This window comes from Oncorhynchus gorbuscha, linkage group LG11, assembly GCF_021184085.1.
Source record: "Oncorhynchus gorbuscha isolate QuinsamMale2020 ecotype Even-year linkage group LG11, OgorEven_v1.0, whole genome shotgun sequence".
Classification (NCBI taxonomy): Eukaryota; Metazoa; Chordata; class Actinopteri; order Salmoniformes; family Salmonidae; genus Oncorhynchus; species Oncorhynchus gorbuscha.
The window spans coordinates 75,144,889-75,158,552 of NC_060183.1; positions in this window are offsets into that span (position 1 = coordinate 75,144,889).

A 13,664-nucleotide genomic window follows, 5' to 3' on the forward strand; every position below is an offset into this window, starting at 1 on the left:
CCCTCCAAAACTGTGACGTGAATTGCGGACCTCTGTCTGAAACGGCGTCTAACGGGAGGCCATGAATTCTGAACACATTCTCGATGATGATTTGTGCCGTCTCCTTAGCGGAAGGAAGTTTAGCGAGAGGAATGAAATGTGCCGCCTTAGAGAACCTATCGACAACCGTAAGAATCACAGTCTTCCCCGCAGACAAAGGCAGACCGGTAATGAAGTCTAGGGCGATGTGAGACCATGGTCGAGAAGGAATGGGGAGCGGTCTGAGACGACCGGCAGGAGGAGAGTTACCTGACTTAGTCTGCGCGCAGTCCGAACAAGCAGCCACGAAACGGCGCGTGTCACGCTCCTGAGTCGGCCACCAAAAGCGCTGGCGAATAGAAGCAAGAGTGCTTCGAACACCGGGATGACCAGCTAACTTGGCAGAGTGAGCCCACTGAAGAACAGCCAGACGAGTGGAAACAGGAACGAAAAGAAGGTTACTAGGACAAGCGCGCGGCGACGCAGTGTGCGTGAGTGCTTGCTTAACCTGTCTTTCAATTCCCCAGACTGTCAACCCGACAACACGCCCATAAGGAAGAATCCCCTCGGGATCAGTAGAAGCCACAGAAGAACTAAACAGACGGGATAAGGCATCAGGCTTGGTGTTCTTGCTACCCGGACGGTAAGAAATCACAAACTCGAAACGAGCAAAAAATAACGCCCAACGAGCTTGACGAGCATTAAGTCGTTTGGCAGAACGGATGTACTCAAGGTTCTTATGGTCTGTCCAAACGACAAAGGAACGGTCGCCCCCTCCAACCACTGTCGCCATTCGTCTAGGGCTAAGCGGATGGCGAGCAGTTCGCGATTACCCACATCATAGTTGCGTTCAGATGGCGACAGGCGATGAGAAAATAAGCGCAAGGATGAACCTTATCGTCAGACTGGAAGCGCTGGGATAGAATGGCTCCCACGCCTACCTCTGAAGCGTCAACCTCGACAATGAATTGTCTAGTGACGTCAGGAGTAACGAGGATAGGAGCGGACGTAAAACGTTCTTTTAGAAGATCAAAAGCTCCCTGGGCGGAACCGGACCACTTAAAACACGTCTTGACAGAAGTAAGAGCTGTGAGAGGGGCAGCAACTTGACCGAAATTACGAATGAAACGCCGATAGAAATTAGCGAAACCTAGAAAGCGCTGCAACTCGACACGTGACCTTGGAACGGGCCACTCACTGACAGCTTGGACCTTAGCGGAATCCATCTGAATGCCTTCAGCGGAAATAACGGAACCGAGAAAAGTAACGGAGGAGACATGAAAAGAGCACTTCTCAGCCTTCACGTAGAGACAATTCTCTAAAAGGCGCTGGAGAACACGTCGAACGTGCTGAACATGAATCTCGAGTGACGGTGAAAAAATCAGGATATCGTCAAGGTAGACAAAAACAAAGATGTTCAGCATGTCTCTCAGAACATCATTAACTAATGCCTGAAAAACAGCTGGCGCATTGGCGAGACCAAACGGCAGAACCCGGTACTCAAAATGCCCTAACGGAGTGTTAAACGCCGTTTTCCACTCGTCCCCCTCTCTGATGCGCACGAGATGGTAAGCGTTACGAAGGTCCAACTTAGTAAAGCACCTGGCTCCCTGCAGAATCTCGAAGGCTGATGACATAAGGGGAAGCGGATAACGATTCTTAACCGTTATGTCATTCAGCCCTCGATAATCCACGCAGGGGCGCAGAGTACCGTCCTTTTTCTTAACAAAAAAAAACCCCGCCCCGGCCGGAGAGGAAGAAGGCACTATGGTACCGGCGTCAAGAGACACAGACAAATAATCCTCGAGAGCCTTACGTTCGGGAGCCGACAGAGAGTATAGTCTACCCCGAGGAGGAGTGGTCCCTGGAAGGAGATCAATACTACAATCATACGACCGGTGAGGAGGAAGGGAGTTGGCTCGGGACCGACTGAAGACCGTGCGCAGATCATGATATTCCTACGGCACTCCTGTCAAATCGCCAGGTTCCTCCTGAGAAGTGGGGACAGAAGAAATGGGAGGGATGGCAGACATTAAACACTTCACATGACAAGAAACGTTCCAGGATAGGATAGAATTACTAGACCAATTAATAGAAGGATTATGACATACTAGCCAGGGATGACCCAAAACAACAGGTGTAAAAGGTGAACGAAAAATCAAAAAAGAAATAGTCTCACTGTGGTTACCAGATACTGTGAGGGTTAAAGGTAGTGTCTCAAATCTGATACTGGGAAGATGACTACCATCTAAGGCGAACATGGGCGTAGGCTTGTCTAACTGTCTGAAAGGAATGTCATGTTTCCGAGCCCATGCTTCGTCCATGAAACAACCCTCAGCCCCAGAGTCTATCAAGGCACTGCATGTAGTAGCACCCGAACCGGTCCAGCGTAGATGGACCGACATAGTAGTACAGGATCTAGATGGAGAGACCTGAGTAGTAGCGCTCACCAGTAGCCCTCCGCTTACTGATGAGCTCTGGCTTTACTGGACATGAATTGACAAAATGTCCATCAAATCCGCAATAGAGGCACAGGCGGTTGGTGATCCTCCGTTCCCTCTCCTTAGTCGAGATGCGAATACCTCCCAGCTGCATGGGCTCAGTCTCTGAGCCAGAGGAGGGAGATGGTTGCGATGCGGAGCAGGGAAACACCGTTGACGCGAGCTCTCTTCCACGAGCTTGGTGACGAAGATCTACCCGTCGTTCTATGCGGATGGCGAGAGCAATCAAAGAGTCCACACTGGAAGGAACCTCCCGGGAGAGAATCTCATCTTTGACCACTGCGTGGAGTCCCTCCAGAAAACGAGCGAGCAGCGCCGGCTCGTTCCAGTCACTAGAGGCAGCAAGAGTGCGAAACTCTATAGAGTAATCCGTTATGGATCGATCACCTTGGCATAGGGAAGCCAGGGCCCTAGAAGCCTCCCTACCAAAAACTGAACGGTCAAAAACCCGAATCATCTCCTCTTTAAAGTTCTGGTAATTGTTTGAACAATCAGCCCTTGCCTCCCAGATAGCTGTGCCCCACTCTCGAGCCCGGCCAGTAAGGAGTGAAATGACGTAAGCAACCCGAGCTCTCTCTCTAGAGTATGTGTTGGGTTGGAGAGAGAACACAATATCACACTGGGTGAGAAAGGAGCGGCACTCCTTGGGCTGCCCGGAGTAGCAAGGTGGGTTATTAACCCTAGGTTCCGGAGGCTCGGCAGACCAGGAAGTAACAGGTGGCACGAGACGAAGACTCTGGAACTGTCCAGAGAGATCGGAAACCTGAGCGGCCAGGTTCTCCATGGCATGACGAGCAGCAGACAATTCCTGCTCGTGTCTGCCGAGCATGGCTCCTTGGATCTCGACGGCAGTGTTACGAGCGTCTGTAGTCGCTGGGTCCATTCTTTGGTCGGATCCTTCTGTTATGCAGGTGAATGAGGACCCAAAAGCGACTTGGCGAAAACAGAGTCTTTAATCCAGTTTAAGGAAATAGCAATACTCCTAGACAAATCGGAGTGGTAAATAAAGCATAAAAACAATTTCAATCGTAATCACGAGAACTGACTGGAGACTCGATAATAAACTGCAGGTTGCCTCGGGAAGGCACTTGACCGTAGCAGACTCAGACACCTGCTCACCACGCAGCATCTGAGGGAAACACGACACGACAGGACGATAAAAAGACACAGCACGGTGAACAATATACAAGGATCCGACAAGGCAGAAACGGAAAACAAGGGGAGAAATAGGGACTCTAATCAGGGGAAAAGATAGGGAACAGGTGTGGGAAGACTAAATGATTGATTAGGGGAATAGGAACAGCTGGGAGCAGGAACGGAACGATAGAGAGAAGAGAGAGAGGAAGGGAGAGAGAAAAAGGGGAACGAACCTAAAAAGACCAGCAGGGGGAAAACGAACAGAAGGAAAAGCAAAATGACAAGACAATATAAGACAAAACATGACAGGGAAGGTGAACGGAAAGGCTCTGGAGCAACGAACCGCCCTTGCTGTCTCTGCCTGGCCATTTCCCCTCTTTCCACTGGGATTCTCTGCCTCTAACCCTATTACAGGGGCTGAGTCACTGGCTTACTGGGGCTCTCTCATGCCGTCCTTGGAGGGGGTGCGTCACCTGAGTGGTTTGATTCACTGTTGTGGTCATACTGTCTGGGTTGGCGCCCCCCCCTTGGGTTGTGCCGTGGCGGAGATCTTTGTGGGCTATACTCAGCCTTGTCTCAGGATGGTAGTTGGTGGTTGAAGATATCCCTCTAGTGGTGTGGGGGCTGTGCTTTGGCAAAGTGGGTGGGGTTATATCCTTCCTGTTTGGCCCTGTCCGTGGGTGTCCTCGGATGGGGCCACAGTGTCTCCTGACCCCTCCTGTCTCAGCCTCTAGTATTTATGCTGCAGTAGTTTGTGTCGGGGGGCTAGGGTCAGTTTGTTATATCTGGAGTACTTCTCCTGTCCTATTCGGTGTCCTGTGTGAATCTAAGTGTGCGTTCTCTAATTCCTTCTTTCTTTCTCTCTCTCGGAGGACCTGAGCCCTAGGACCATGCCCCAGGACTACCTGACATGATGACTCCTTGCTGTCCCCAGTCCACCTGGCCATGCTGCTGCTCCAGTTTCAACTGACCTGAGCCCTAGAACCATGCCCCAGGACTACCTGACATGATGACTCCTTGCTGTACCCAGTCCACCTGGCCATGCTGCTGCTCCAGTTTCAACTGTTCTGCCTTACTATTATTCGACCATGCTGGTCATTTATGAACATTTGAACATCTTGGCCATGTTCTGTTATAATCTCCACCCGGCACAGCCAGAAGAGGACTGGCCACCCCACATAGCCTGGTTGCTCTCTAGGTTTCTTCCTAGGTTTTGGACTTTCTAGGGAGTTTTTCCTAGCCACCGTGCTTCTACACCTGCATTGCTTGCTGTTTGGGGTTTTAGGCTGGGTTTCTGTACAGTACTTTGAGATATCAGCTGATGTACGAAGGGCTATATAAATACATTTGATTTGATTTGATTAGATATTGTTGACTGGAATTTAAGAAAATACACAAAACAGATAAATCCCTTTGCACCTACAGTGTCCCCCCCCCCCCCCAATGATTAAAGAATACTTTTTATTTTTAGAGGAAGAATGTGAGTGATGTGTGTGAGTGAAAACCAGAAAGTCCTCGCTCAAAATACAGATACAAAAAAGAAATAAAAGGACACACATGACAACAAACAGACAATAATCCTGTGTTCAGAGTTTCAGCATTTACCCAGACCCTGACTTCAAAAAGCAATGAACTGAACCATGATTGAATTCCATCATAGAAACATAATGCCCTTACCTGAGTCTGGAGAAGATGAGGGAGAGATGCAACCTTGTCAGCATTTCGTATGATGTCCTATGATTGTGTAGGTAAATATGCAACACTCCATTTAGTATGATATGTTATGTTTCGTATTGTATGTATTCATTTGTGGATGTCCATTTTACAAATTGTACAATATGTTATGAATTTGCAACACGTATAATGTGTTTCGAATTACAATTTGTTGGGTGCCTAACATTTGAGTTTTGAGTTATTCTTTTTTTTACAGGGACACACTGTCATGTTTTGTCTTAGATTGTCTTGTCATTATGCTTTCCCTTCTGTTCATTTTCCCCCTGCTGGTCTTTTTAGGTTCGTTCCCCTTTTTCTCTCTCCCTTCCTCTCTCTCTTCTCTCTATCGTTCCGTTCCTGCTCCCAGCTGTTCCTATTCCCCTAATCAATCATTTAGTCTTCCCACACCTGTTCCTTATCTTTTCCCCTGATTAGAGTCCCTATTTCTTCCCTTGTTTTCCGTTCCTGTCCTGTCGGATCCTTGTCTATTGTTCACCGTGCTGTGTCTGTGTATCGCCCTGTCGTGTCGTGTTTCCCTCAGATGCTGCGTGGAGAGCAGGTGTCTGAGTCTGCTAGGTTCAAGTGCCTTCCCGAGGCAACCTGCAGTTCTTGATCGAGTCTCCAGTCTGTTCTCGTCATTACGAGTGGAATTATGTCTTATGTTTGTAGAAATACTTTACTGGATTAAAGACTCTGTTTTCGCCAAGTCGCTTTTGGGTCCTCATTCACCTGCATGACAGAAGGATCCGACCAAAGAATGGACCCAGCGACTACAGACGTTCGTAACACTGCCGTCGAGATCCAAGGAGCCATGCTCGGCAGACACGAGCAGGAATTGTCTGCTGCTCGCCATGCCGTGGAGAACCTGTCCGCTCAGGTTTCCGACCTCTCTGGACAGTTCCAGAGTCTTCGTCTCGTGCCACCTGTTACTTCCTGGCCTGCCGAACCTCCGGAACCTAGGGTTAATAACCCACCTTGCTACTCCGGGCAGCCCACGGAGTGCCGCTCCTTTCTCACCCAGTGTGATATTGTGTTCTCTCTCCAACCCAACACATACTCTAGCGAGAGAGCTCGGGTTGCTTACGTCATTTCACTCCTTACTGGCCGGGCTCGAGAGTGGGGCACAGCTATCTGGGAGGCAAGGGCTGATTGTTCAAACAATTACCAGAACTTTAAAGAGGAGATGATTCGGGTTTTTGACCGTTCAGTTTTTGGTAGGGAGGCTTCTAGGGCCCTGGCTTCCCTATGCCAAGGTGATCGATCCATAACGGATTACTCTATAGAGTTTCGCACTCTTGCTGCCTCTAGTGACTGGAACGAGCCGGCGCTGCTCGCTCGTTTTCTGGAGGGACTCCACGCAGTGGTCAAAGATGAGATTCTCTCTCGGGAGGTTCCCTCCAGTGTGGACTCTTTGATTGCTCTCGCCATCCGCATAGAACGACGGGTAGATCTTCGTCACCAAGCTCGTGGAAGAGAGCTCGCGTCAACGGTGTTTCCCTGCTCCACATCGCAATCATCTCCCTCCTCTGGCTCAGAGACTGAGCCCATGCAGCTGGGAGGTATTCGCATCTCGACTAAGGAGAGGGAACGGAGGATCACCAACCGCCTGTGCCTCTATTGCGGATTTGATGGACATTTTGTCAATTCATGTCCAGTAAAAGGCCAGAGCTCATCAGTAAGCGGAGGGCTACTGGTGAGCGCTACTACTCAGGTCTCTTCATCTAGATCCTGTACTACTATGTCGGTCCATCTACGCTGGACCGGTTCGGGTGCTACATGCAGTGCCTTGATTGACTCGGGGGCTGAGGGTTGTTTCATGGACGAAGCATGGGCTCGGAAACATGACATTCCTTTCAGACAGTTAGACAAGCCTACGCCCATGTTTGCCTTAGATGGTAGTCATCTTCCCAGTATCAGATTTGAGACACTACCTTTAACTCTCACAGTATCTGGTAACCACAGTGAGACTATTTCTTTTTGATTTTTCGTTCACCTTTTACACCTGTTGTTTTGGGTCATCCCTGGCTAGTATGTCATAATCCTTCTATTAATTGGTCTAGTAATTCTATCCTATCCTGGAACGTTTCTTGTCATGTGAAGTGTTTAATGTCTGCCATCCCTCCCATTTCTTCTGTCCCCACTTCTCAGGAGGAACCTGGCGATTTGACAGGAGTGCCGGAGGAATATCATGATCTGCGCACGGTCTTCAGTCGGTCCCGAGCCAACTCCCTTCCTCCTCACCGGTCGTATGATTGTAGTATTGATCTCCTTCCGGGGACCACTCCCCCTCGGGGTAGACTATACTCTCTGTCGGCTCCCGAACGTAAGGCTCTCGAGGATTATTTATCTGTGTCTCTTGACGCCGGTACCATAGTGCCTTCTTCCTCTCCGGCCGGGGCGGGGTTCTTTTTGTTAAGAAGAAGGACGGTACTCTGCGCCCCTGCGTGGATTATCGAGGGCTGAATGACATAACGGTTAAGAATCGTTATCCGCTTCCCCTTATGTCATCAGCCTTCGAGATTCTGCAGGGAGCCAGGTGCTTTACTAAGTTGGACCTTCGTAACGCTTACCATCTCGTGCGCATCAGAGAGGGGGACGAGTGGAAAACGGCGTTTAACACTCCGTTAGGGCATTTTGAGTACCGGGTTCTGCCGTTTGGTCTCGCCAATGCGCCAGCTGTTTTTCAGGCATTAGTTAATGATGTTCTGAGAGACATGCTGAACATCTTTGTTTTTGTCTATCTTGACGATATCCTGATTTTTTCACCGTCACTCGAGATTCATGTTCAGCACGTTCGACGTGTTCTACAGCGCCTTTTAGAGAATTGTCTCTACGTGAAGGCTGAGAAGTGCTCTTTTCATGTCTCCTCCGTTACTTTTCTCGGTTCCGTTATTTCCGCTGAAGGCATTCAGATGGATTCCGCTAAGGTCCAAGCTGTCAGTGATTGGCCCGTTCCAAGGTCACGTGTCGAGTTGCAGCGCTTTTAGGTTTCGCTAATTTCTATCGGCGTTTCATTCGTAATTTCGGTCAAGTTGCTGCCCCTCTCACAGCTCTTACTTCTGTCAAGACGTGTTTTAAGTGGTCCGGTTCCGCCCAGGAGCTTTTGATCTTCTAAAAGAACGTTTTACGTCCGCTCCTATCCTCGTTACTCCTGACGTCACTAGACAATTCATTGTCGAGGTTGGCGCTTCAGAGGTAGGCGTGGGAGCCATTCTATCCCAGCGCTTCCAGTCTGACGATAAGGTTCATCCTTGCGCTTATTTTTCTCATCGCCTGTCGCCATCTGAACGCAACTATGATGTGGGTAACCGCGAACTGCTCGCCATCCGCTTAGCCCTAGGCGAATGGCGACAGTGGTTGGAGGGCGACCGTTCCTTTTGTCGTTTGGACAGACCATAAGAACCTTGAGTACATCCGTTCTGCCAAACGACTTAATGCCCGTCAAGCTCGTTGGGCGTTGTTTTTCGCTCGTTTCGAGTTTGTGATTTCTTACCGTCCGGGTAGCAAAAACACCAAGCCTGATGCCTTATCCCGTCTGTTTAGTTCTTCTGTGGCTTCTACTGATCCCGAGGGGATTCTTCCTTATGGGCGTGTTGTCGGGTTGACAGTCTGGGGAATTGAAAGACAGGTTAAGCAAGCACTCACGCACACTGCGTCGCCGCGCGCTTGTCCTAGTAACCTCCTTTTCGTTCCTGTTTCCACTCGTCTGGCTGTTCTTCAGTGGGCTCACTCTGCCAAGTTAGCTGGTCATCCCGGTGTTCGAGGCACTCTTGCGTCTATTCGCCAGCGCTTTTGGTGGCCGACTCAGGAGCGTGACACGCGCCGTTTCGTGGCTGCTTGTTCGGACTGCGCGCAGACTAAGTCGGGTAACTCTCCTCCTGCCGGTCGTCTCAGACCGCTCCCCATTCCTTCTCGACCATGGTCTCACATCGCCCTAGACTTCATTACCGGTCTGCCTTTGTCTGCGGGGAAGACTGTGATTCTTACGGTTGTCGATAGGTTCTCTAAGGCGGCACATTTCATTCCCCTCGCTAAACTTCCTTCCGCTAAGGAGACGGCACAAATCATCATCGAGAATGTGTTCAGAATTCATGGCCTCCCGTTAGACGCCGTTTCAGACAGAGGCCCGCAATTCACGTCACAGTTTTGGAGGGAGTTCTGTCGTTTGATTGGTGCGTCCGTCAGTCTCTCTTCCGGGTTTCATCCCCAGTCTAACGGTCAAGCAGAGAGGGCCAATCAGACGATTGGTCGCATACTACGCAGCCTTTCTTTCAGAAACCCTGCGTCTTGGGCAGAACAGCTCCCCTGGGCAGAATACGCTCACAACTCGCTTCCTTCGTCTGCTACCGGGTTATCTCCGTTTCAGAGTAGTCTGGGTTACCAGCCTCCTCTGTTCTCATCCCAGCTTGCCGAGTCCAGCGTTCCCTCCGCTCAAGCGTTTGTCCAACGTTGTGAGCGCACCTGGAGGAGGGTGAGGTCTGCACTTTGCCGTTACAGGGCACAGACTGTGAGAGCCGCCAATAAACGCAGGATTAAGAGTCCTAGGTATTGTTGCGGCCAGAGAGTGTGGCTTTCCACTCGCAACCTTCCTCTTACGACAGCTTCTCGTAAGTTGACTCCGCGGTTCATTGGTCCGTTCCGTGTCTCCCAGGTCGTCAATCCTGTCGCTGTGCGACTGCTTCTTCCGCGACATCTTCGTCGCGTCCATCCTGTCTTCCATGTCTCCTGTGTCAAGCCCTTTCTTCGCACCCCCGTTCGTCTTCCCTCCCCCTCCCGTCCTTGTCGAGAGCGCACCTATTTACAAGGTACGTAGGATCATGGACATGCGTTCTCGGGGACGGGGTCACCAATACTTAGTGGATTGGGAGGGTTACGGTCCTGAGGAGAGGAGTTGGGTTCCGTCTCGGGGCGTGCTGGACCGTTCACTCATTGATGATTTCCTCCGTTGCCGCCAGGATTCCTCCTCGAGTGCGCCAGGAGGCGCTCGGTGAGTGGGGGGGTACTGTCATGTTTTGTCTTAGATTATCTTGTCATTATGCTTTCCCTTCTGTTCATTTTCCCCCTGCTGGTCTTTTTAGGTTCGTTCCCCTTTTTCTCTCTCCCTTCCTCTCTCTCTTCTCTCTATCGTTCCGTTCCTGCTCCCAGCTGTTCCTATTCCCCTAATCAATCATTTAGTCTTCCCACACCTGTTCCTTATCTTTTCCCCTGATTAGAGTCCCTATTTCTTCCCTTGTTTTCCGTTCCTGTCCTGTCGGATCCTTGTCTATTGTTCACCGTGCTGTGTCTGTGTATCGCCCTGTCGTGTCGTGTTTCCCTCAGATGCTGCGTGGAGAGCAGGTGTCTGAGTCTGCTAGGTTCAAGTGCCTTCCCGAGGCAACCTGCAGTTCTTGATCGAGTCTCCAGTCTGTTCTCGTCATTACGAGTGGAATTATGTCTTATGTTTGTAGAAATACTTTACTGGATTAAAGACTCTGTTTTCGCCAAGTCGCTTTTGGGTCCTCATTCACCTGCATGACACACACAGGTAGAGAGGAGAAGAGGGACAATGTGTGATGATGGAATGTAGAAGAATGCTTGAAAACACTTCAACCATTTGTTGCAGAATAGCTGACACAGGGAAGAGATATATAAAAACATTAAAACTCAGAAATGTTTACAGCATAACACATTTTCAGTGTCTACAACTTATACACCAATGACTGACAAAGCACAGACCACAAAACCCTCCTTTTCAAGTATTCTGATGACACAGCCATTCTGTTCCTCCTGAATGACCCCCCTCCTTCCAGCAATATCAATCATCCATTAACCAATTCAGTGAATGATGCTGCAAAAACTACCCGGATCTCATCTTCTCCAAAACAAAATAAATAACCACTGACTTCCCAAAAAACCCACCTGTGACGGCCCTGTCCTCATCGGAGAGGCTGAAATGGTTCCTTCATTTAAATACCTCAGAATTACGTTAGACCACAAGCTCACCTTTGATCAACACACCACTGAAATAACACAGACGTCCCAGCAACGTCTGTCTGTCATCAGGCATCTGATCAACCTGTCTGTCAAACCCAAACTCCTTCTTCTAGTCTACCAGAGCATCATCACCACTACTCATCTACTGAAGTATCTACTATCACAACATGCTCACCGTCTCACACCACAATAAACTATTAAGGATCCACGACACAGCATCTAAACTGCTTGGACTCTACACTCCAAAAAGGTTCCTTAATGAAGGAGCTATCCAGCATAAAGCCCACCACATGATCTCCAGTCCACCAACTCCACCACTGCTTTGATCTTCTCCCATCAGGTCAGAGATATCAGACTATTAAACATCTCACTGCAGGCTTCAGGAGGAGTTTCATCCCAGGGACCATCACAATTATAAACAGTTCCATGTGTCTTCCTCCTATGGGCAGGTGGGTGGTGCTATTTATGTCAGACTGTTTGTTTCCTGGTGTTCTTCTTATTGTCACGTCCTGACCTTAGTTCCTTTTTTATGTCTCTATTTTAGTTTGGTCAGGGAGTGAGTTGGGGTGGGCATTCTATGTTTTGTTCTTGTGTTTATATTTCTATGTGTTTGGTCTGCTATGGTTCTCAATCAGAGGCAGCTGTCAATCGTTGTCTCTGATTGAGAACCATACTTGAACCATACTTAGGCAGCCTGTTTTCCCACTATGATTGGTGGGTAGTTGTTTTGTGTTGCTGCACCTTAGAGGACTGTTTCATTTTTCGTTTCACTCTCTTTGTTGTTTTGTTTAGTGTTTCTGTTCCAATAAATAACTTGCCTAGTTAAATAAAGGTCAAAATAAATAAAATGATTGAAATAAGATCCTTTACACCAACAGTTCAAATTTTTTATATAATCCTGAGTATAGGGATATGGGATGGTGATAGAACCTCCTATCTTCACAGACACACGATAAGCACCTGTAGACACAACAACAGAAAACACACTAGATTGGAATTCAAGAAAATTCTCACAACAGAAGAATGGCATTCCATCTGGACTCTTTTATTTTACCTTTATTTTACTAGGCAAGTCAGTTAAGAACAAATTCTTATTTTCAATGACGGCCAAGGAACAGTGGGTTAACTGCCTGGTCAGGGACAGAATTACATATTTGTACCTTGTCAGCTCGGGGATTTGAACTTGCAACCTTACTGGTCCAACGCTCTAACCACTAGGCTACCCTGCCACCCCATTTACCTAGGTATTTGTAAGATTACACCTTTTTAATGGAGCTAAAATTGAGCCCTGGTGTACAGCTCTAGTAATCGAAAATGAAGATAGACCCGTGATTCTAAGCATAGATGCATTGTGTATTGTCTCTGTGAGATATGACAGCCCCTTCAATGAGACCAACGTTATTGAGTCTGGCTAGCAACAGATTGTGGTCAACTACAACCAGACTGAACCACACACAGGAAGTTCTTCTCAAATAGCAATTTATTTAGCTGAGAATTCACTAGGGCTTGAAAGACTCCAGGAGAGGTAGCTTCGAAATAGGCAATAGTTATTCACATCTGAAGGGTCTCCACCCTTTAGCAGGGGCTGAACACACGCTAATTTCCAAATGATGTGTATTGAATTGTTAGTTGACACTTATTATGCTCTATCATGAACAGTTAAACATATATGGTGTTTACAAGCACACACAACACATACACATTGTATTTGGGCAGATACACAACTCATACACATTGTATTTGGGCAGACACACAACTCATACACATTGTATTTGGGCAGACACACAACTCATACACATTGTATTTGGGCAGATACACAACTCATACACATTGTATTTGGGCAGATACACAACTTCCTAAGAATATCTTAATAGATTGTAAAGTTTATTAACAAAGCATGCATTTTTAAACATATAAATCAGACAGAATATTACAATAAGATCAACTATGAAACTAATCATATGGTGGCTACAAATTAGGTCAAAGACATATAGGTCAAATGAACCACAGATGAACAGTTTCTTATTTTGGGTTTTATCCTTGAAAAAGCAGGTGCAAGAAGTAAATCTGTCCCTTGGTCTCACCAGAGAGACTGTCTGGTTTCTACAAATTTTTGTATTTCACCACAGAGTCAGTTTGCCTTGAACTTCACAAAATCAATAATGGTGCATAGGATGAAGAGCACTGCTTTAACAATGTTTGGCAGGTAGAAGAATGTTCTCTCCCATCTGGAGAATAATTTAAACATTTAGAACATGTTCCTTTGTAAATTGCTGCAATACAATTACATTTCTTTAAAGGGAATTGTAAAGGGAATTCTTT